Here is a 22,377-nt window from a genome sequence, read left to right on the forward strand (position 1 = left end):
ATTTCACATAAGAATTCTTTAGCCATGTAATTTTTGTTCTTATCCACTTGCTTTGTTTAATGTTGAGATGAAATCATTAATTCGAACTTTGGTTAGTTTGAAAGTTGAGCATAGTACAGATCAGGCGCAAGTGCCCTTACTTTCTATTTACACTGTTAGATTAATTATTTACACTGTTAGATTAAACTGTGGGCAAAATGGTTAATACTTATTGAACCAGTGTTTCAGGCATCATCCCTTCCATGCAACACCGCTTACTTTTCATGCATTCAAAAGTCCCGTGTTTCAGCTTATTATGTTTGTGTTTAGGCATCATCATCATTATTCCAGTCTTAAATGTACAGGCAGCTCACACAGCTAGTAACTGACAAAACTGAGATGCAAACCTTGTTCTGTCTGGTTTCAGGATCCAGTCCTTTAGTTACACCAGCAGTTTTCAACCTGTGGGTCGCAACCCCTTTGCAACAGTGAAAACACATCACAGCATTAGGAAGGTTGAGAACCACTGACTTAGACTGGAAGAGATAAATAGTTATGCATGTATGTATACACAGACAATGAACTCTCTCCCGTTCAGGTCTGGGTTTGTTTTTTTCTTTTTTAGGAATTTGTTGGATTTAGATGGAGTGTCCACTTTTAAAACGCAGTATCCTATTCTGTGGTTCTTAAGCACAGAGCCAATTGCTAGATGGGTCACAGGCAATTTTCCTCATAATAGTAAAATCGAACATTAAAAAAACTAGTACTTATAAATAACTTTCAAACTTAAATTCTAGCAGGTAAAAGATTATTCCTAACGCAGCAGCCCTTTCAGGCCCTGTGATCCTGTATGCTTTCTTGAAAGGCCAAGGAGAGGTGGAGCTGCAGTCAGTCCTCAGGGAACCTTTCACACAGCACAGGCAGGGAGAGAGTCTTCCCTGCCACCTGTCACAATGGCCACGTTGAAAGATTCAGAACAGCTGAGCAAACCCCTCGGCAAAACATCAGTAAAAGGTTTTCTTTCTAGGTAATGAAAAAGTGTTCATATTACCTAGAATCATCAGATCCTCTATATGTTTAGGGAAAAATCAAATTGTTTTCACTCTTCGACATGTGACTACATCGCCACTTACTAAACAACTGCAGCAACGGAATTTCCAGGTGGGAACAGAACAGAACTTTCACAACAGAAATAGCAGGGGAAGTTTTCAGCTCAAGGTAAAAGAATGTTTAATTAAAGCCTTATATGCATGAAAAGTTTTCAAAGCAAACTTTTTTTTTTTTTTTACATAGTTGTGCAGAGTTTAATCTGAAACCTCACATAATGTTTTAGGCTTTTTATGCCAACTTCAGACCCTCTGAAATAATCTCTGCTTTATCTCAAAAATGCTGCTTTAGACCATTTTCTATTTTACTTCTGAAAATAACCAAATACTATCGTGATAGCCGTTTTGTAAGAAAAACACTGTCAGAAATGAATGACAAATTGGAAAGTTTTGTAAATGGGTAGAATTATAAATTCTACAGCTTAGAATTTATACCATGCTTCATGCATATGAAAAGAAATGTGAGTGTTGTGGGCTGGTTTTTAATGTGATCAATAAACTATTACATCATTACTAATGATCAATATTAATACTACATGAATCTTTCTCCTCCTCTCCATCCCTGCCATCAGCGTATTCACCATCACAGAGAATATTCAACTAAATGGTTAACTTTTTTCTATAATACATTAGAATTATAGGGTAAGTCAAAGTAAATACAAATCATTTACTTGATCTCTCTTATAATTTGTACATAATGTGCTAGAATGAACACCCTTTCAGAGGAAAGTTAACTTTTACAAACAAATAATTTTTCAGTAGAGATACATTATGAGCGTGAGGCTGAGTAAAGACAGAATACAGAAATATTTGTAGCAATACTTAGATAAAAGGTAGGAAGCAAGTACAATCACCAATTCATGTGGCTCAGGAAATAAAAAATAAACACGGGCATTTCTAAGATACTGGCCAGGAGTAAAGAAATACAGGTTTCTTTTTTTTTTTTCCTGAGGAGTATGAAAAGATTTAGGAAACAGGTAATTTTTGGCAATGATAAAAAAGTATTAGTCCTTGGAATGTTGCAATAAATAGCTATGGTTCAAGTAGAGAAAGGTGTGTTTTCAAATTTCAAGGAACAAAAACTCTTTGTTTGGTTCCCTGTGTCTGTAGAAATACTTGAAGACTCAGCCTGAGGACTCGCAGCACCAGATAAGTCAGGGTGTCTTTCCCCCATGTCCTGGGCATGTGACCCATTCAGATACAAACACAGGCACTAATTGTCAATAGCATACATTTCCCCAGACTTCACTGCAACTGGAAAGTAAAATCACAACTTCAGAATGATTTCACTTCATAAAGGAGGGTCCATTTGAAAAGAAATCATTCATATTTATTATCATAACAATTGTTCAGCCTTTTTACATCCTTAGAATTAGCCTTGATTCTTTTTCAAAATACTTCATTAGTCTTTCTCCTCCTCTCCATCCCTGTCATCAGGACCTGGCTCGGGCCCTGTTTAACTCTCTCATTCAAACAGCTTCCTACCTGGCTTGTTCCCACTCCATTCCGCCCTCTGCACAGCCGGGAGAGGGGTCTGTTTACGATGCAGATCTGTTCATGTTACCCCCCTACTAGAGCTCTGCGGTGGCTCCCACCACCAGCAGCAGACAGAGGACAAGCTCTAAGCCTGGCAGACCATACTCTGCTTGGTGGGGTCAGTGGTCATCTCCTCTGCTCTACCCGGACGCTCTCAGTTCCACAGTAGCGGCACTGAACTTTTCAGCGTCTGTGTTTGCCCACGCTGCCACTCAGTGCTCCTCCTCTTTCTATTTGCTCTAATCACTACTTTTAGAGTCAGCTCTCTTTTCTCTCCATATTGGCAGGACAATCCTGGGCATGTCTCAATTACCACCCTCCCCATGTTGCTTCGTGGTGGAGTATCTGCCTCCCCAGTCAAGTGTTAACTTTTGAGGGGTCGGAACGATGTCATAGCATGGGCTGAAAATAGCTAGTTAAACCATTTCTTAAAAAATATTTTATTTGGCCAGAACCAAGATACACAGACTTAAATTCCTGCAAAGGATTTGCAGAAAATCTAGTTGAGTCTATATGCTAACAAATTTAGGTGGTTTCGATGTATGTCATCGTGTTTTCAGAGATGCCCTCGTTTTTCTTTGGTCTGATTTTTAAAAACATTTCCCATTCATTTATCCAGTGCTTTAATTTTCAGCTAAATTGTAAGAACGTCCATGGCCTTGCAGAGGAAGTAATTACCCAGGATGAGGACACTTGATATTTGCTGTTCCTGTGAAATTTGTAAAACTGCTCTTTCTAAGTGAATTTTCTTTTAACATAGGTTTTTAGACAGGAAAAAATTCAATAAATGGTTTACAGTGACTTCTTTTTAATACTAATATTTCATGCTACATTTTGAGTGCCGTAAAAACGTGGCCAAAGCACAGTTTTCTATGAAAATTTTCTCTTTTTGTACGTACAGTTATAAATCTTTAAAGAAATATTCCTCCCTGCATTTATGGGGTGATAGCAGAATCATGTTAAATTTATTTTTTTTTAAAAAAAGATTATTTTCTAAAACCCAAAACACCAACCTGAAATATTTGCGAGTTCATTGGTTAACTCTTCAAACAACACATTCACAACATTCCTGTTTTCTTATGTCTTTATAAACTGCCCTGTTTTATCTAATTTCCCAGAAATTACCCAGCGAGAACCCCTTAGGATTGCATGTAAGAGAGAGAGTCTCACTGTCGCCCAGGCTGGAGAGCAGTGGTATGATGGTCGCTCATGGCTGCCTTGAACTTCTGAGCTTAAGCAATCCTCCTGCCTCAGCTCCTTGAGTAGCCAGGACTACAGGTGTGCACCACCGCCCTTGGCTTGTTTTGTTTAATTGTTTATGGAGATGAGGTCTTGATTTGTTGCCCAGGCTGGTTTCAAACTCTGGGCCTCAAGCAATCCTCCCTTGACTTCCCCAAGTGTTGGGATGATAGGTATGGGGCCACTGCGCCCAACCAATAGTTTCTTTTAGAAAACTGCAGTAATAGCTATTTTTTTTTTTTTTGGCTTAGTATGATACATTCAAGTATTTTTCAAAAACTAAAATCATTTATGGAATGATACATACCACTAGAAATTTTATAATTTGAAGGGCTCCTTCCTAATAAAAAGGAGAGATAATATGAGCTTAAGTGTTTCCTATATGTTCTTGCTTTTTCAGTTAGTAATCTTGGTGTTTCTGAATAGTAATGCTTATAAATGATGCAAGGTTATTTCTATTCGTATAAAATGTAAACTTTCCACTTTGCTTAGACACCTCTCTATCCTATTGCAATCTCCTTGATTCGTGATACTCCCTAACACACTCTCTCTTTTCCTTTGTCTTTCTCTACCTCATTAAGTTGATTGCATTGAAAAGATGGTTATAATGCTATTACATTAAGTGTACTTAAGCGTACGAGTTGTTTACAGAGAAGATGTTCCGCTTGTAGATTTTATGATTTTCCCTCCTCGGCGCAGAGATGGAGATGTGCTCCTCTGCCCACACACTAGTTTAGCCCACCCTTCAAGTTATTTCTTACTTGACTCTTTGATGGTGTCTTTGCTCCAAATTCACTGAATTATACTGTCCTTCTCCAGTGATTTCTGTTCTTTTCAGTGTCTCTGCCTTTGCTCCAAATATTTCTTCAACCTGATATGCTGAGTCCAGATCCCATACACATCACTCACTTTAACCACACAGGCTGGTGGTAATGTTCTTGATACTCTCACCCCGGGATGTGCTAAATAATTCCTTCATCACTTCGGGTCATAGAATCCTGTTGTGAGTACCGGTACCCTTGATCATGAGACTCCACCTCCGGTCTGTCCACTGTCAGTAAGGCTAAACTAAAGCTAGACTTTATCTTTATATTGAATCCATTTACTACTGTTCTACATATTTGATAAATATTCAATTATTTATTTTTTAAATTAAATCATAGCTGTGTACATTAATACAGTCATGGGGTACAGTGTGCTGTTTTTATATACAATTTGAAATATTTTCATCAAACTGGTTAACATAGCCTTCATGACATTTTCTTAGTTATTGTGTTAAGACATTTATATTCTACATTTAGAAAGATTCACATGTACCTTTATAAGATGAACCATAGGTGTGGTCCCACCAATCACCCTCCCTATCCCCAACCTCCCCTCTCCCCTTTCCCCATATTCTTGGGCTATAATTGGGCTATAGCTTTCCTATTAAAGCTATAAATTAGTTTTATAGTAGGGCTGAGTACATTGGATACTTTTTCTTCCATTCATATTTGATAAGTATGAATCTCATAAATACCCTGAATCTTGCAAATGTTGCCAAGAGGTAGATGATGGAATTGCTTGTATAAGATAAGAGAAATACTGGTGGCTTCCCCTTGGAGACTTTGCTTTCTTAAAGTAAGAAAGTTTCTGTAGATGTGGATTGAAATGCTGAAGCATTTTTGTGGAACTGTTCTCAAAAATATATCCAGAGGTTTTACTGTCAAGATCTTTTTGTAGATAAAACATAGCCAGTAAGATAATGAAAATGTAGAAAATATAATCTCTCGTCCCATAGGATTCTATGTTCTTTTTAAAAAACAGGTAGGGGAGAAATTGTCAAAGAAATTATCAGACCTAGTTTTTAACACAAAAGAGCTGTCAGATTTTATATCTTAATTACTTCAATCTGGGAAATAATTTGTTATATTGTTGACAGGCAATATAACAAATTTATTTCAAATTCCCTGAAGTAAGTTATCAAAATAAGTCTAGTATAAGATAAAAAAATTATTCTTTTGGTATCACTCTCTTACTTTAAAAATGAGTTTGTGTGTGAAAATTTAAACGTTAAAAAAAAACAGTGAACTATTTAGATATTATGTTTACATAAATTTATTTTACAGTAAAATTTAACAGATGTTTACTACATCACGAATTGGTTAATTTACTCCGGTTAGCTGAGGACACAGAAGTCAGAAATATTAAGCACATAAACATAGAATTTGGTTAAAATGTCACTCAATATGTAGTTACAGTTTCTGTTTTTATAATGAATTGTTGAGTGGATAAAACAGAAGCACCTTGTCGGCCACTGTAAATCTAGCAATGATTATCTCTGGTTATTAAAGCAGAAGTATTAATATACGCCGAGTACAAACTGTGAAATGTAAAAGATGTTTTCTGTATAAGTTAAGAGATTTTGAGAAATGCAATAGTTTAACAGAACATTTTGTCACAATTGAAATTTTAAAAATGTCTGTTTTATGGTGACAATCAAAAAGCTGTAATCAATCATCCATTAGAGATTTCTTTATACTTTCTCTTTGCAGTACTGGTAGATGCTCAGGATGATGAGATGAATTATAACTATCAGTCCTCAGAGATTCACAGTACAGAGAGAATAAACAGACCTGGATCTAAATAAATGTAATGCAAATAATAAATGTTATGGGGATGTTTATATGGGATAGAATGGAGTAAGACCCTCTGTCTTATAGAGGTGAGGTCTCACTCTTGCTCAGGTTGGTGTCAAACTCCTGAGCTCAAGCAGTGTGCCTGCCTCAGCCTCCCAGAGGAGAACCAATATTGATAAATATGGTTTTAAATATCAATTAGTCTTGCTTTGCTCTTGGCCCTGTTTTGGGTCCTAAAGTATTGATTTACATTGTTAGAATATATTCCTACTTATTCATATCTTTATAACAGAGAAATTTTAGTCCATATGTAAGTGTATATATTTTTACATGGTTTTAATTTGCTTGCGAATACCAATTTGTAACCATTCATTTCTTCATATTCGCCTTCCCAAATCATTTTTTGATAGTAGATTAAATAAATGAGAAAGTATATTAATACTTTCAGCTCTAGGCTCTTCATTTTAGTCAATTTCTAATGTGGCAACCTAAATTGGTGTCATCAAGATGCCTTCCTAAATCTCTGAATTAAAATAAAAGTGTATTTTAACCCAAAAGAAGACTGTGACTACTGCAAATTTTCATAAAAAGAACGGTTTTCTCTAGTCATCTGCACCATCCGTGATTATGAAGTGTCATCTTTATCTCTTCTTGTCAAAAGAACAATACTTAGAATCACATGTAATAATTTTCTGTGCTCATTCATATTCATAACATGCCGACACCCACACCACCATAATCACTCTACCTGAATTATACTGAAGATACTTTTAGGGGAAATCTATTAATTTAATTGTTTCTTAGTTTCCATATTAGGGACAGAGATATCTAGCTAACATGGTCATAAAAACTAGGAGTGTGTGTGTGTGTGGGTGTACTCAGGCAGACATGTGTACCATCCCGGTTTCCAACTGGGAATGACGGCTACTTCATGGATGGTCGGTAGATTTGCGTGCACATTCACAAAGGATCTATTTTTTATAAGTATTGACCATTTCCATTACTAAATGTGAAATTTTGAATCTCACAAATGCTGCATATCCTATGTAGGTTTTTTAATTGATTTTATTTTTATTTTATTTTAGATAGAGTCTCAGTTTGTTGTCCTCGGTAGAGAGCTGTGGCATCACAGCTCACAGCAGCCTCAAACTCTTGGGCTCAAGTGATCCACTTACTTCAGCCTCCCAGACTAGCTGGGACTACAGGTGCCTTCCACAACACCCAGCTATCTTTTAGAGGTAGGGGCTCACTCTTGCTCAGGTTGGTGTCAAAATCCTGAGCTCGACCAATGTGCCCCCCTCAGCCTCCCAGAGGAGAACCAATACTGATAAATATGGTTTTAAATATCAATGTGTGAGGCCTTAATAAATTAATATAAATCACTATTAATTTGTCTTGATAGTAGATGTAATCCATATGGGATCATTGTTGCCTCACCTGCAGTGTTGTCTAGCTCTTGATTATAGGTATGTGTGTGTTTATTTCAGAATTATTTTACATGATATTATTAAACTTTATATTGAGGTACTGTAAGGAATTAAATAAAGTTTATGATCATTAATTGGAATGAATAATATTAAAAACTATTCAAAAACATCCCTTGAGAAGAATTATAGTGAAGATAAAATGCTTAAGTGTTGAGTTTATTCTATGATCCTTAAATCTCTTGGAATTTAAATTATACATTAACCTGATAATAGCTAATTTAGGATGGAATATAACCTAGATCCCAAGTATAATTTTTATATGTACATGTTTAATCATTCATCAGATACAGAACTTGTTAATAATCAAAAAGATTTTATTTCAACTGGCCCTCCAGAACAAGTGGACGTGTGTCCAGGCTGTGAAATTAACATTGAAGCATTTATGGAACCGGCCAGCACATTCAAGAATCTGACCCTGCCCTGGTCTTCTACCCAAATTCATGTCCAAAACTATAATTCTTCCCCCCATTTGAGAGTTTCACCTTCCCAGCCTGAGCAAGAGCGAGACCTCATCTCTTCTAAAAATACAAAAACTAGTTGGGCATTATAACGGCTGCCTGTAGTCCTAGCTACTCAGAACCTGAGGCAGGATGATCACTTGAGCCCAGGAGTTTGGGGTTACTGTGAGCTATGATGTTACAGCACTCTACCCTGGGCAACAGAGTAAGACTCTGTCTCAAAAAAAAAAAAAAAAAGATTTACACCTTCCCTTCTATTTATTTTTCATCAGTCCTAAAGATGCAGTCCCCCTAGCTGCTGTTCAACTGCCAATCTGGAAACTGAGACCACCTTTAAGGAAAGTCACATCACCTATTCCAATTCCAGGCACAGTTTTTAAGAAACCTACCCCATACTTAACCACTGAAGGTGCCAAAAAAAGGATACACATTTTAAGAGTAATACACATATCTGTGTATTACTTTCTGAAGTTGGATTGAATGACGGTAGCAATGCATAGTATGACACTTACATAAAAGATGGCATTAATCAAACAAATGCCAGCATCACCATGAGACAGACTGGACAAAGAAAATAGCAGAAGTGTGGTTGTTGTTTGAGAAGCAAAGACCATTTAGAAGTGGTGAAAAGTGTCTGTTAGCAAGATAGGACATGTAGATTCAATTACAGTGTCTTCTGTTGCACTCCAGTGATGTCATCTTTTGCCATGGACTCAGCTTTTTAAGAGAAGGAGCTATATCTGAGTCTTCTCTTGAGCCCCACACAAAGAGATACATTAAGCGCTCCGTAAATGCTCATTTATTAAGTAGCTTACAAAGATCATGATGAAATCTATAAGTCGCTGGTTCTCCATCAGTGGTAATTTGGCATTCCTAGGGGATACATAGAAATGTTTGAAGACACATTTGGTTATCCCAACTGGGAAGGGGCATCTCATGAGTAGGAGCTGGGGATGCCACCAAACCTTCCACATTGTTACCCCCAAACCCCCAAACATCAAGAATGCCAAGGTTAAGAAATCTTGCTCAAATGGATGCTACATATGACGGTACACAAAGATCTCATATAAATCCTCAAAGAAAAAAGAAAAGAAAAGCTTCTTTAGTGATTTAGCCACCAAACATAAAATGTATGCAGTTCCCCTCTTTCTACTGTTTATGGAAGATCAAAGAAATGATCCAGAAGTGATTTGAAAACTTAGTTCTTTAAATCTTCATGTGGCTATAACATTAAATTAAATATGAACCGAATCTACGTTGTAATTATCAAAACAGAGTGGGACCACACTGACCCTTTGGTGGTGGCTATCTTTATTCTTCCTGAGTTTACTCTTTGATCTGTGCTTTACCCGTCTTTATTTATATTACCCCCCCCACTGATAAGGATAGGTTTTTGTCTTGTTTTGTTGTTTGCCAGTGTATTTGTTGATGCTTAAATTGTAATTACAATTGAATGATAAAACAGTCATGAATTTTTTTTCCAAATAATTGCTCCTATTAAGACATACTTTTTATAGGTTAAGCTATGAAATGGAAATAAATCAGGGTAGAGAGAGATTTTGGAAAAAAGTTTTAGGAATAAAAGGGAAATTTCTAAATTTTCTCTATTGTGAAGAAGAAAGAAATTACATTTGAGCTTATTAGACAAATACTCTTTTTCGGTCTTTTCTCTATGTGAAGAGACAAAGCGGCAGTAGATGTAGTTCCCTTTTTGGCTCATAAACTTCTCAGTATAAAACTAGGATATTTTGAAAAAGAAATAACACAATTCTCTAAGAATTTACAAATATTACATATACAGTCTTTATTAAATTATACCTACTTTTGACAAATTCTAAATGAATAAATAATCTAAACATAATATTGATACTTTTTCCTTCCTTTTAAGAGTCTCTAAAAATAAAACAGGCATAGGAAACATTCATTTTCTGAATAATATTTTGGTTTTTTATTGCCTCATTTTTAAGGTATTTATTTTAATCCATGCAAAACATCCAAATAATTTGGCCTGGGAATCCCATTCATTAGTGAACTAAAAGGACCCTCCAAATAAATAATAATCTGGGATTATACTTGGTCCTTAGAGAGGAAATATTTCTAGAAATAAAAATACTGCTATTTGCTTTCTCCTGTAATTTTCATAGCACTCTGATGGCAGTTTTATGGCTCCTAACAGAGATTTGGCCCAGTAAAGATGTGCTTAAACTGAGGGTGTACCCCGCTAAATCAAAATGAATTGTGAAATAGCTAAAAATGTTACCACTTCTGTTCATGCTCTGAAAATTGTTTCAAGATGTTTTCTATAAACTTCCACTACTTCTGCCTTTTAAAAAATTCATTCATTTAGCAAATATTTACTAAGAACATCCCATGTGCCAGCCACTAGGTCTTAAGTGCTGAGTCAGTGGTGAGCATAGCAGATTCTTTCTGTGCTACAGAGCTTACCCTCTGGTGGAGTGAACAGTATGAATCAAATACTGCATTAATAAACACTCATTAATTCAAAAAATATTTACTGAGCACTCTCTGTATTCTGGACCTGTATTAGATTTTTGGAGTGTGGTATCTGAACCCTTAAATCTTACATTATAGTAGGTAAATAAAATAGTAAGCAAATAAACAGATATTATGGTGGGTGGTATGCAGAAGAATAAAGCTATGTAAGAGCATAGAAAATTTGGGAGTTTTAAATAGTACTTTTAGACAGGAATGGAGTGAATGAAGAGAAGAAGTCGTCAGAGAGATAGGAGATCTCACATCAACACAGCAAATGGTGTTGGTCATTGCAAACTATGGGAAATGCATTGTAACAAATACCAGGCGTTAAAAGAATAGATAACTGGGAGCTTAACCTAAACACAGGAATCAGGAAGTTTCTATTATTGACCGATTTGTGTCCTGCCAACATTAAAAACTCATTTAACTCCCAATGTAACCATCAGAAAACATTTAACAAAATGGCACTGATAAATTCTTAACTTTAACAATTACTTTGAATGTAATTCAAAGTAAGTAACACAGTGGCTGAATCAAATAAAAAAAAGAAAGAAGAAAGCAAGCCTTGACTATATGCTGCATACAAGAGACTCATTTCACCTTAAAGGATGCTCGGAAACTGAAAATTGAAGAGATGGAAAGAGGTATTCATGCAAATGGAAACAGAGTGAGGCAGAGTAACTGTATTTGTTTTAGACAAAATAGACTGTAGGCCAAAAACTATAAAAAGAGACTGTGAAAGTCATTATATGCTGATAAAGGTGTTGATTCATCAAGAAGATGTAATAATTGTACATATACATATATGCACCTAACATTAGAGCACCTCGGTATACAAAGCAAACATTAAGAGATTTAAAGGAAGACTTGACTGCAACACAAGAATAGTAAAGGATTTCAATGGCCCACTTTCAACACTGGAGAGATCACCAGGAAGAAAATCAATAAGGAAGCAAGGAACTTGTACTTGCCCAGACTAGACCAAATGAATCTTAACAGACACATACAGAACAAAACATCCCACCCAACAGCAGCAGAGTACACATTCTTCTTACGTGAACATGAAACATTCTCTAGGATAGATCAGATATTAGCCCACCAAAAAACTCTTACATTTAAGAAGATTGAAATCATCAAGTTTCTTTTCTGACCCCTGTGACTGGAGACTAGAAATCAGTAATAGGAGAAATCATGGAAAATTAACAATATGTGGAAAGTAATGACTGTATTTAGAAATTGGGGCTTTAAAGAAGTATCAACAGTTAAATGACACTGTAAGAGTGGGCACCTAATTCAATAAAACTGTTGTCCTCCTTATAAGAAGAGGAAGAGACACCAAGGATATGTGCACACAGAGAAAAGGCCATCCAAGGACACAGCGAGAAGGGAACCAACCACAAGCAAAGCAGAGAGGCCTCAGGAGAAACCAGCCCTGCCAGCACCTTGACCTTGGACTTCCCGCCTCTAGAAATGTGGGAAAACAAATTTCTGTTGTTTAAGCCACCCAGCCTGTGGTATTTTTCCATGACATCAACAACAGACTGATAGATAGACATTAACCACTTAGAGGCATAAAGGAAAAAACATGTGCAGACTGTACTTCTGAAAACTTCTGGTGTGTTTGAGAATCTGAAGGCAAGCCTGTTGGCTGAGCTAAGATCAAGCATGAGAGTGGTATATGGAGAGAGGAGAGAGGCAGCATGAAGCCACATCATGTAATGTCTGGCAGGCTTTGCAAAGGATTTTGACCCTCATCCTAAAGGAAGATACATGATTAAATTTGCATTTTAAAAATACCATCTGGCTGTGGAGAATAAGAGTAGGGAAGGAATGATGCAGGGGGACCCAGTCAAAGATCCCAAAGAGATGAAATAGCCTAATTTAGGATAGTGACAATAGAATTAGAGAAAAGTGGATTGATACTTAACAGATGTTGACAGGACAAGGGCTACTCCTACATTTCTGGGTTTTTCAGATGGAAGGAAGATGATGTCATTTCTGAGGTGGAAAACACTAGACTCATAATTTTACCCCCAACTTGACAGTTCCGTTTTGGACATGTTGAATTTGAGATGCTTCCGAAGTATCCAAGTAGAGAACCAGTAAGTGAGTACATCTGGAGCTCAGAGAACAGATGGAGACTGAAGATATATCAACTTGGAGGTCAAAAGCCCATATATGGTAATCAAAATCTGCTACAGCGCAAGTTCTGTATAGACAGGGATTGTATCTGCCTTGCTCAGTCATGTGTCCCGAACGCGTGGGACAATGCTGACACGGGAGGCACTGAATACATATTTGTTGGGTAAATGAATAAATGAATGAATGGTAAATTAATAAGTTACCTAGCGAGAGAGTTTAACTTGAAAAGACAATGAGCTCTAGGATAAAATTGTGAGGAATGCCAACATTGACAGCCTGGGTTAAAAAGAATGCGTTTACAGAGACGCAGCAAAGGAACGGTCAGAGAGTGGAAGAAATCAATGCAGTCTGAGGCTTGAGAAAAGTGTCACCGTCCTATGAAATGAGTGGCAAGCCACAGCAAGCACAGAATATGAATGAACACTTCTGTACAGAAAACTTAATGGGCTTTAACCTGGTTCAGTCTTGTTTGTCACTGTTGTGCATCTTTGAATCTAGTATTTGATTTCTTAGGTAGAAAATTTATCTCAGAAAATAGCCCCCTTTAAAAAATGCTTGTGAGTCATATTTATTCTTCACCTGACACATCATTTGCCTAATTTAAACTTTATTCCATTTTATAGCTTTCAGTCGATCTCATTTTATAGTAGAATATTAAATCTAATACAGGTATTCTCATTTTTAACATATTGTTTTATTTTTAATTTTTTTTGCGATACTTTATTTTTTTATTTCGGGTTAATATGAGAGTACATGTGATTAGAGATAATAGCCTCTTGAAACTACCTTCAAAAGTGTATTTCTGATACATTCTCAGCATGGGTGGATATATAATTACATCATCACTCTTTGTATTAAATTATGACCATAATGACAGTTGGAAAAAAATGTATTCAAGTAATAGAACACCAGTAACTTTTCTTGACAAGTTCACTTGAAGTATTCTCTGAGGATGAAAGCTCAACCGTTTTTTCTTTATTACCTTCTTATATTTCACTTTGTACTCCCCGTGACTTTTGGGTAAGACAGACTTTATTAAAACGTCATGCATAACCACATAATGAGTCATAATTAAGGTTTAGATGAGCAGTAAAAATGAATTTTATTTTACTACCTATATACGTTGTAAAAATAGACTGATTAAAAGAAAAAAATGATATTCTGGTAAAGATTATAATTAATTTCCAGTGTTGTGACTATAACATGTCTAATCCTACTTACTGTCATGGATTCTCTGCGTAGCTGTGGGCCTTTGGGGGGGATGGTTCTTCACACTCCTGAGGAACACAGTTGTAACTAAATTAGGGTCACAGGTCTCAAGATAAAGATTATGGATATTCACCAGAAAATCCTGCTGATCCATCTCATCTGAATGACCTCTTCCTGAGGCAGGTAATCCACTTGACTTCTACATATTATTATTTGCAGTAAAAATAACAGGAGAAAAGTCATTAGTTAGTCCTCAGTTTAAATCTCACCTGTAGACAATAAATCTTTAGTTTAAGAAATACTTCTTCCTCTCCCTCCCTGATTTTTCTTATTCAGTACATTTATCCTATTTGAAATTTTATAATATGTTTGTTACTCATTTGATTTGGGTAAGTCTTCTCTTGGAAGATACTCTGCGTGAGAATAAAAACACTGTCACCTGTTTCTGTATCCCCAGAACAAAAACTAAGCCAGACGTATGGTAGGTGCTCAGTGATAGGAACAGAATATATATGTGAACACAGGCGTAAAGTCTGATGGCAGGCGGTAGGTAGGAAAATGTTGGTTGGGTATGCAATTTAGTTGGAGATTCAACTCCTAAATCAAGGTACACATTTGAAATCTAAGCAAACATCCTGGCTTCCTGACATCTCTAGCTGACTTCTGAGCTCTAGCCCCACATTGTGGTTTCTACGCACAAGTCAAACAGGGACGTTGTACTCAAGGTCTCCTAGACATACTTCTCCCCTTTACCCCCTGCACCCCACCCCAATCTTCATATGTACGTTCTGCTCTTTAAGTCTTTGTTATCTTTGAGAAAAGCACCATGGTCTACCTGTTTGTTTGAGTTACAGGACTCTTTTCTCTCCATTCTTCAGATGTACATCCAGGCACCAAATTCTGTTTCTCCAGTATCTTTTCAATCCACCTTCCAAACCATCTGTCTTGGTATAAAGGATGAGCCCGTCTTCCCAGCAGGTGCAGTAACCTCCTCAGGAGTTCTGGTACCTCTAGTCTCTCTTGTCTAATCAGGGTTTCATATTGTCAGCTAAGATGTGCTAAAATAAGGCAGTAATTAATTGATGTGAATATTCATTAACTGACAAGTGTACATTAGTTAAGTTCCTTTTACGTGTCTTTTCTAGGCTTGCGGAATAAATGTCCCAAGCCTGTGTCATCTTCTTGTTTTACAGAGAGGCACAGAGACTAGAAAGGCTTAAGTCACTTCTCAGAAATCTTCAAAGACTTCTCATTTACAACAGGAAAAAACTTTTAGCCACTTCCTGTGATATTCCCAGCCTTTTATGTGTGGATTCTATTGGCTTTCTAAGGTTTCTTATTACTAAATCTTAACCGCTACCTAATTCCTCATTTGAGATACCAAGTTCCTATCAACTACTATGTTTCTAAGCAGCTCCTAGAGTCCCTGCAACATGCCCTTTGAAGTGACAGTGACCCTTATGTAATGTGTGCAGTGCTACAATAGCTGCTGTGCCCTTTGGCTCTGAAGTTCTCTGCCTGTAACAGGCAATGGAGGAGCTTCTTACAACTGTTTTGGTAGGAAGGCTCGTATCTCTTACCCTCCTCAGAGTTCAAAACAGACATGGATCCTCCACTAAACTGAAAATTTTTTTAAAAGCCTTCAAAGCACATCTCATGTAATATCCTTAAATACTTTGCTTTCCCTTCTCATTCTGAGATAGCTTGGGAGTAATTGCTTGTATACCCTCATGCTTAATATTATTATGGGCTATGGAGGGACAGAAAATATCCTTTTATGCTAAGTATGGCTAGTGGTTGCCTTGGGCATTGTTTGACAGCTGATGTACCTTCACTAATAATCCTCATTCTCAGTTTAATTGTCAACTGATAATATGTCAGAACTCCTTCCTATACTGGCTAATTTCCGACAGTTTCTAAATGACAGTGGCTAATGTCAAGGCAGTTCAAAAATAGCAAAAACTTGATTTCCCCTTAATATCCTGAGGATCATACTCATGGGCACCAGGGAGTCTGGGCAATAAATCTGATGGATTTTTGCCCTCGTATTTAGAATAAGCAAATTAATGCTAGAAGCAGTTTTCCAACAGGAGATGATAAAGGAAATGGGAAAACAAATGTTACAAAAAGGGGAGTGGAAGCGGTCCCTGTGAGAGATTAATTTTTTTTTTTGTAAGGTAAATGGGACTTCATAAACATAGGTGAGAGTTTTAAAATGATACGGTTGGGCTAAATCACATAGTATTTTTTCCTACTGTTAGTTGTCATTCAGTTAGGGCCCAAATGGATATGTAAATGTTTTATTGCAAAGAAGTGCTTGCCACATTATTTACTGGTGAATGTTTCTTTCATTGGACCTGAGATAAGTGAAAGTCTGATTCAACAGGGAGGTCTTTACAGGGTACACGTGGAGGGCTCATTGAGTCCCTGTACCTGCCAGTGAGCTCACTGGAGAACTCACAGAGTGGCCCCAGACATGGGTGCATTTATAGGGCAACCAAGTTCCCCAACCTGTCCCAAGTCCTCTGGGCCAAATCCCTCCCTCAGGCATCCATCCGGCTTTCACCTTCCAAGCTAAGGCTGCTAAGCACAGTTATAGAGCCTTATACACCTACAGCTCATTTGCCCTTGATTATTACTAAAGGCTTTGTTGATACAAGGATTCAGACAAGATCCTGAAGCATAAGGTAAAAATATAAGAATGAACAGAAAAAGCCACTTTTAAACTTGGCTGAAGTCACGTCTTGCCTTCACGTATTGAGCGTCCTTAGTCCCTCACTAAAATATAAACAAGGCAGACATATAATTTACTGTGAAACATAGATGCATCTATATTTTTAAGAGGAAAATTATTTACATAATGATATAAAATATCTTTAAAATAACATTTGATTTTGTATTATGGTATTTTAACAGTAGATAATCCAATACTATGAAATTCTAATAATATTTTAACTAGGTTCTTAAAAAAGAATAATTATTTCATAAAATCTGAGCATTTTAATATACTGTTAATTTTCATCTCTTAAGAAATCTTATATCTAGGTAAAATAATTTTCCTCCATTTATTATGTGAAAATTCAAAAGTGTGTGGTTGATGTTTTGTTATAATTTTTATTGTGACATGTTAAATTGTGATAATGTATTTCAGATTATAATTGAGTACCTATTTCAAGGCAGTAAGAACTGTTGTAGTTTTTTAAACATGATAAATACAATAAGAGAATATTTGTCTCATTAAACGAGAGTCCACATGTAGAAACATGATATTTGTGTGTGTATCATGGACAAAATAATGCAGTGAATTTCATATTTTAAGTTGTGGAGAAATAGATATTTAACACAGAGCACTTTCAGTTCAAATGGTCCACAGCAGATCCAGAGATAGCTGATGAGATCATTTTAATACTTTCATACATTAGTTCTAAACTTAAAACTTTCGTACTCTCAAACTTTCCATTTCTTCCTGGTTTTTTATTAAATGCAAACATTCTTTATAACAGATGGGCACCTATTTAAAGAAACTTTGTTATCGTATTTATAATAACTCATGGCAATAATTCTAAGAATGTCACCTAATAAATGATACAAGTTTTCTAAAGAGCTTCTAAATTATATTAAAACTTTGAGGAGCCTTAATATCTGGGATTCGACGTAAATAAATCAGATAACAAACTACAGACGTCTATTTAGAAGAAAGACCAGAAGTTTAAAGGAAAATGATATAGGGGATTAGCTGGGGGGAAAACTCCTAAATTGAGTGTAAAGAGCCAGATCAAGTCAAACACAGTCAAATCATCCTTTCTTGTAGCCCCTCTGAGGGACATAGTTTTCAGTGTTTTTATAAACTTAGAATACATCATGTCTGTTCGCGGATTATTTTAACATAGTTATTAAAATTATGTTTCACTTCTAGATGTATGATTTTGGAAGGTTTTCAGCAATGTTCTACCTGCCATTTCTTTAGGACATAACATATTAATAATGAGAGGAAATAAAATTATTCTTTTAGGAATGCATCTTTTAAAGGGTAAGATGCAAGGTCCAAGAACACACATTAAATTAGACAGCAGGAGCTGATCTTAACAATGGTCACCCTAACAAGCTTTCCACTTATCCCAATGATACTATTCAAAAATATTTTAGAGCTCCTCTTTTGGGTTTGCCTTATAATCAAGTTATGAACTACATGAAAATTCCTAACACGTCACAGTTTCATCTTGTTCTAAACTCAGATGTCATTACCCACCTTGATTATTCCTATTGTATATCATAAGGGACCCCAAATTATTTTTTCACAGTTGCCCAAAATAAAATTTGTCCATTGAGTTTATTTAAAAGAATATGTCACACTTGTGAAAAAAATAAAAATTGGCTCAGCACCTGTGGCTCAAGTGGCTAAGGCGAATCCAGCCCGGGCCCATCAAACAACAATGACCGGCTGCAACCAAAAAATAGCTGGGCGTTATGGCGGGCGCCTGTGGTCCCAGCTACTTGGGAGGCTGAGGCAGGAGACTCGCTTGAGCCCAGGAGTTGGAGGTTGCTGTGAGCTGTGATGCCACAGCACTCTACCCAGGGGGACAGCTTGAGGCTCTGCCTCAAAAAAAAAAAAAAAAAAGAAAAAAAGAAAAATTGATTTTGAGATATTTTAAGTGCTCATTCACTTAACTTCACAAAATGACTGTTTCATAAAGGAAAGCAATAATTTGGATTTGTAAGGTATGGTGTGTTCAGTGAGATGTTTTTATCCATTTATTTATGAATTAACTACCATATTATTGGCCTGAAAAACTATCAGCATCAAAGAGGTATTTAAAAATTTCTTGTCTTATTTTAAGGTCGTTTGCTTAGTTGCATACTCATTTGGCTTTTGCAAAACCAAAAGCAATGGATGAAATCCTATTTTAGGGTCTTCTCCACAGTCTTCATTAATTTCAGCAGAAGCTTTACTTTTTATCAGTTAATCTTGGGCACTGCATTTTGTGAAGGCTGGGTCTGTAGCCACAAGGTTAAATTATTTTCATGTTTTTATGATAGGAATAAGACTCAACTGTTTGGCTGTATAGAGTTGGTGTTTAATTGCTGTCTTTGGGTGGATGTTGGTTGGATGTCAGACGTCCACTTTGTGATACTAAGGTTTTCTGACACTTGAGATAACTGCTCAACTTTGCTAAGACAAGAGAGAAAATTGCACTTTAACAAAAGCAACCTTCAGAGAACAGACTGCAGGGATATTTACTCATAAAGTGATAGACTTCTAGCTCCATGTTAGCCACTGTTTCCCCAGGGCCTTCTCAAAGCAGCAATTTTAATTCATTGATGCATTTGATCAACACGATGTTTATTAAATACCCAGTACATGTCAAACAATGTCCCAAGGATTAGGAAAATAGCAATAAACAAAACAGAGCTCCCGTGGAGTTTACGTTCTGGTAGGGGAGGAGGTGGTAGTGATTCTTGGAAATGCTGCAGTTTTTGTGAGAACTGCTTCTGATTCTTGAGCAAGTGTGAGTAAAGATCCTCAAGCAGTAGAATGTCACGGGGTAAATAGTGTCACAGAGGGAGGTGCCGGTTATCTAGTTTGAGTACATCCAGGCCACTTGGATGCCCGACACTCACCGTTCTCCCTTGTGTTAGAAATGCCTGCTTAAATCAAGAAAGACTTAAGGACTGGTGGTGCCAGTCAACAATCAGGTGTTGTGTATCTCCAGATCGCTGGGAGAGAGCATTTTCTGTGTTCCCACCACAAGGAAATGATAACGGTTGGATTAACGGTATGCTGATCACCCTGATCTGATGTATCAAAACATCACATTCCGTCTCATAATTTTTTAAAAATAATTTTTGTTAATAAGAGGAAAATCATTGACCATCTAGATTTCCCAGAAGTTAATTACCCATGAGAGAACATTCATGCATGTTCTTGAATGTTATTTTAGAAAATAACATACATGAAATATCAGTACAGGGAGACTTATTTTTGGTGCAGTTTTAAATAAAGGCTGCGGACTTTGGGGCTCTTGATCTTATTAAGGGGTGATAGGCACAACATAAATTCATAGTTGAGAATTGGTCTCCATAAGACTGCCTCTTGATTTTTTTCCCATCCATCAAGCCACAGGAGTAAAAATTGAGTGAATACTTTTGTTTATGTACTCATGAATGAGTTTCCACAAAAGCATGAATAATATCCCTGGCACTAAGGAGGCGTTTGAAAAATTCCTTTATTTTTTAAAGGCCATTTGTTTAGTAGAATATTCACTCAGCTTTTACCGTACAGCAGTGCCCACAGCAGCTGAAATCTTGTCTTGGAGTCTTCCCCAGTGTGACCTAGCTTGACTTTTTCTGCCAATCAAATGTTACACTGCCAGTCATTAGCTGCCTATCTCCAAGAGGGCACGGTCTGTGTTTGATGGGTGTGCCCCTTCCGCACTCCGTGGTCACCCCAAAGCGTCTATGCCTCCTGCGTGGAGCACCCTTATGTTTTTAAAAATTGACTTTAGCTAAGACCTTGAAGAATCCGCTCTTCCTCCTTGCCCTGTATTCCTAAATATTTGCTCTGAGTGGCTTTCCTGAGAACCTGAGGTCGCCCTAGGAGCCAGAGTTTACTTAGGCTAAATTCCTTGAGATAGCCGTGATCATGTAAGAGAGTTCCCGAGCTGGTTTCTGGAGCGTCTGAGTGGCTAATTACGTTGCAGGCGTATGCCTCTTCCTTTGCTGGTCTGCCTGCTCTGCCTGCCAGCTTTCCATCAGCAGTTGGTGGCATTAAGCAGCAGCTGCCTTCTCTTTATCTTGCTTTTCACTTGGAGATTCAGGAGCTAAGCCAGGTCTTGAGACTCTTCCCTTCTGCTGCTGCTTGTACACTAATTTGAAATTCTTTCACGTATTTGGGGTGCTCAGGTAAGGGGGATCTAAAACATGACAATTTCTCCTCACGACCCAGTGGAAGTCCCATTTTAGCACTGCTTCTGAAGAAGCTTGTATTTATCACTGCTCTTTCTGAATTGAAAGGCAAAACTATTCTAGCTTTGTTTTCTGAAAATAGCTCCCAAGAAATAGTTCAAGCATGGTTGTAAAATGTTGTCAATGGGAAAACTCATAGTCCTGGGATCTGAGGAGAGGGGGATTTATATTTATATTTAGCACTTATTTCTTAATTCAGTCAATAACGGAGCATCTCCTATTTGTTAGAATCCATGAAGCATAGAAAAGTAAGACGTAATTCTCCTTGAGACCGGCAGTCTAAATGGGAGAATAGTAATCTTTCCCTGAACCAGCAGAGATCTGAATTCCTGCTCTAGATTTTTGGATCAAGTTTTCTGATAGAAAAAAGTTCTTCTTTCCTCACCAGGAGTATTTTGAATGACTAATTCCATGCATATTGAGGTGGGAGTCAAAGGCAGAGATCTCTGCAACGTGAGGCCTCTGTGCTCTTTTCATTCTGCTTTCTGATTCCAAGGATAACCAGAAGGCCTCTGTCATGAGTTCCTCTGAGAACATCACAAACTTCTTAAGAAACAATAAAACAACAGAAAAAAATGTTTAAGTAACCAAAGTTCAACTGTATACCAGCAATATCTCAATTTAATTCTCAGAGAAATGAGATGATCTGGATATTTTACTGGTGAAAAATCCTGGGTATTGAATGTCCAAGCCAAGCCTGGAGTCTTTGTGATTCTGGAGCCTTGCTTTTAAAGTCACAGCTTTGGGGGACATCCTTCCCTGTGAAGGCAGCATCTACTCTTGGCAGGAGTGGCCCCACGGGCCTTTAGTGGGCAACTTCATAGGTTTCTCTCTCAGCTCTCGAGTGATTCTCTTGCTTCCTCAAACATCTCTTTGGGGATTGGACAGTGCAATGTTGCTGTCTCAGCACCAGCTCCAGAACCCTGTAGTACCGGCAGATCTCGCTGGAGACCTCCCTCTACTAAGGCACTTCCTCAAGGACTGACGCCCCAGACTTAGGGCCTCCTGGCTTCATACTGTAGATCTGGAGTCTCAGCTCTGATGGAGACACAGAGAATGTGAAGTCGGTGTCAGAGACAGGTCCAGCGCCACGTCTGCTGGGCACCGAAGGCAGTGCTCATTTCCATCCTAACATTGGGCCTCG

General features: G+C 37.2%; 1 protein-coding gene across 5 annotated transcripts in view; it reads left to right on the forward strand.

Moving 5' to 3' along the window:
* Nucleotides 1-22,377, forward strand: part of KCNQ5 (potassium voltage-gated channel subfamily Q member 5) — a 513,698-nt gene that overhangs the window by 78,001 nt on the left and 413,320 nt on the right. The window lies entirely within an intron of this gene.

This window comes from Otolemur garnettii, unplaced genomic scaffold (genome assembly GCF_000181295.1).
Source record: "Otolemur garnettii isolate 467f Iridium unplaced genomic scaffold, OtoGar3 scaffold00035, whole genome shotgun sequence".
Lineage (NCBI taxonomy): Eukaryota > Metazoa > Chordata > Mammalia > Primates > Galagidae > Otolemur > Otolemur garnettii.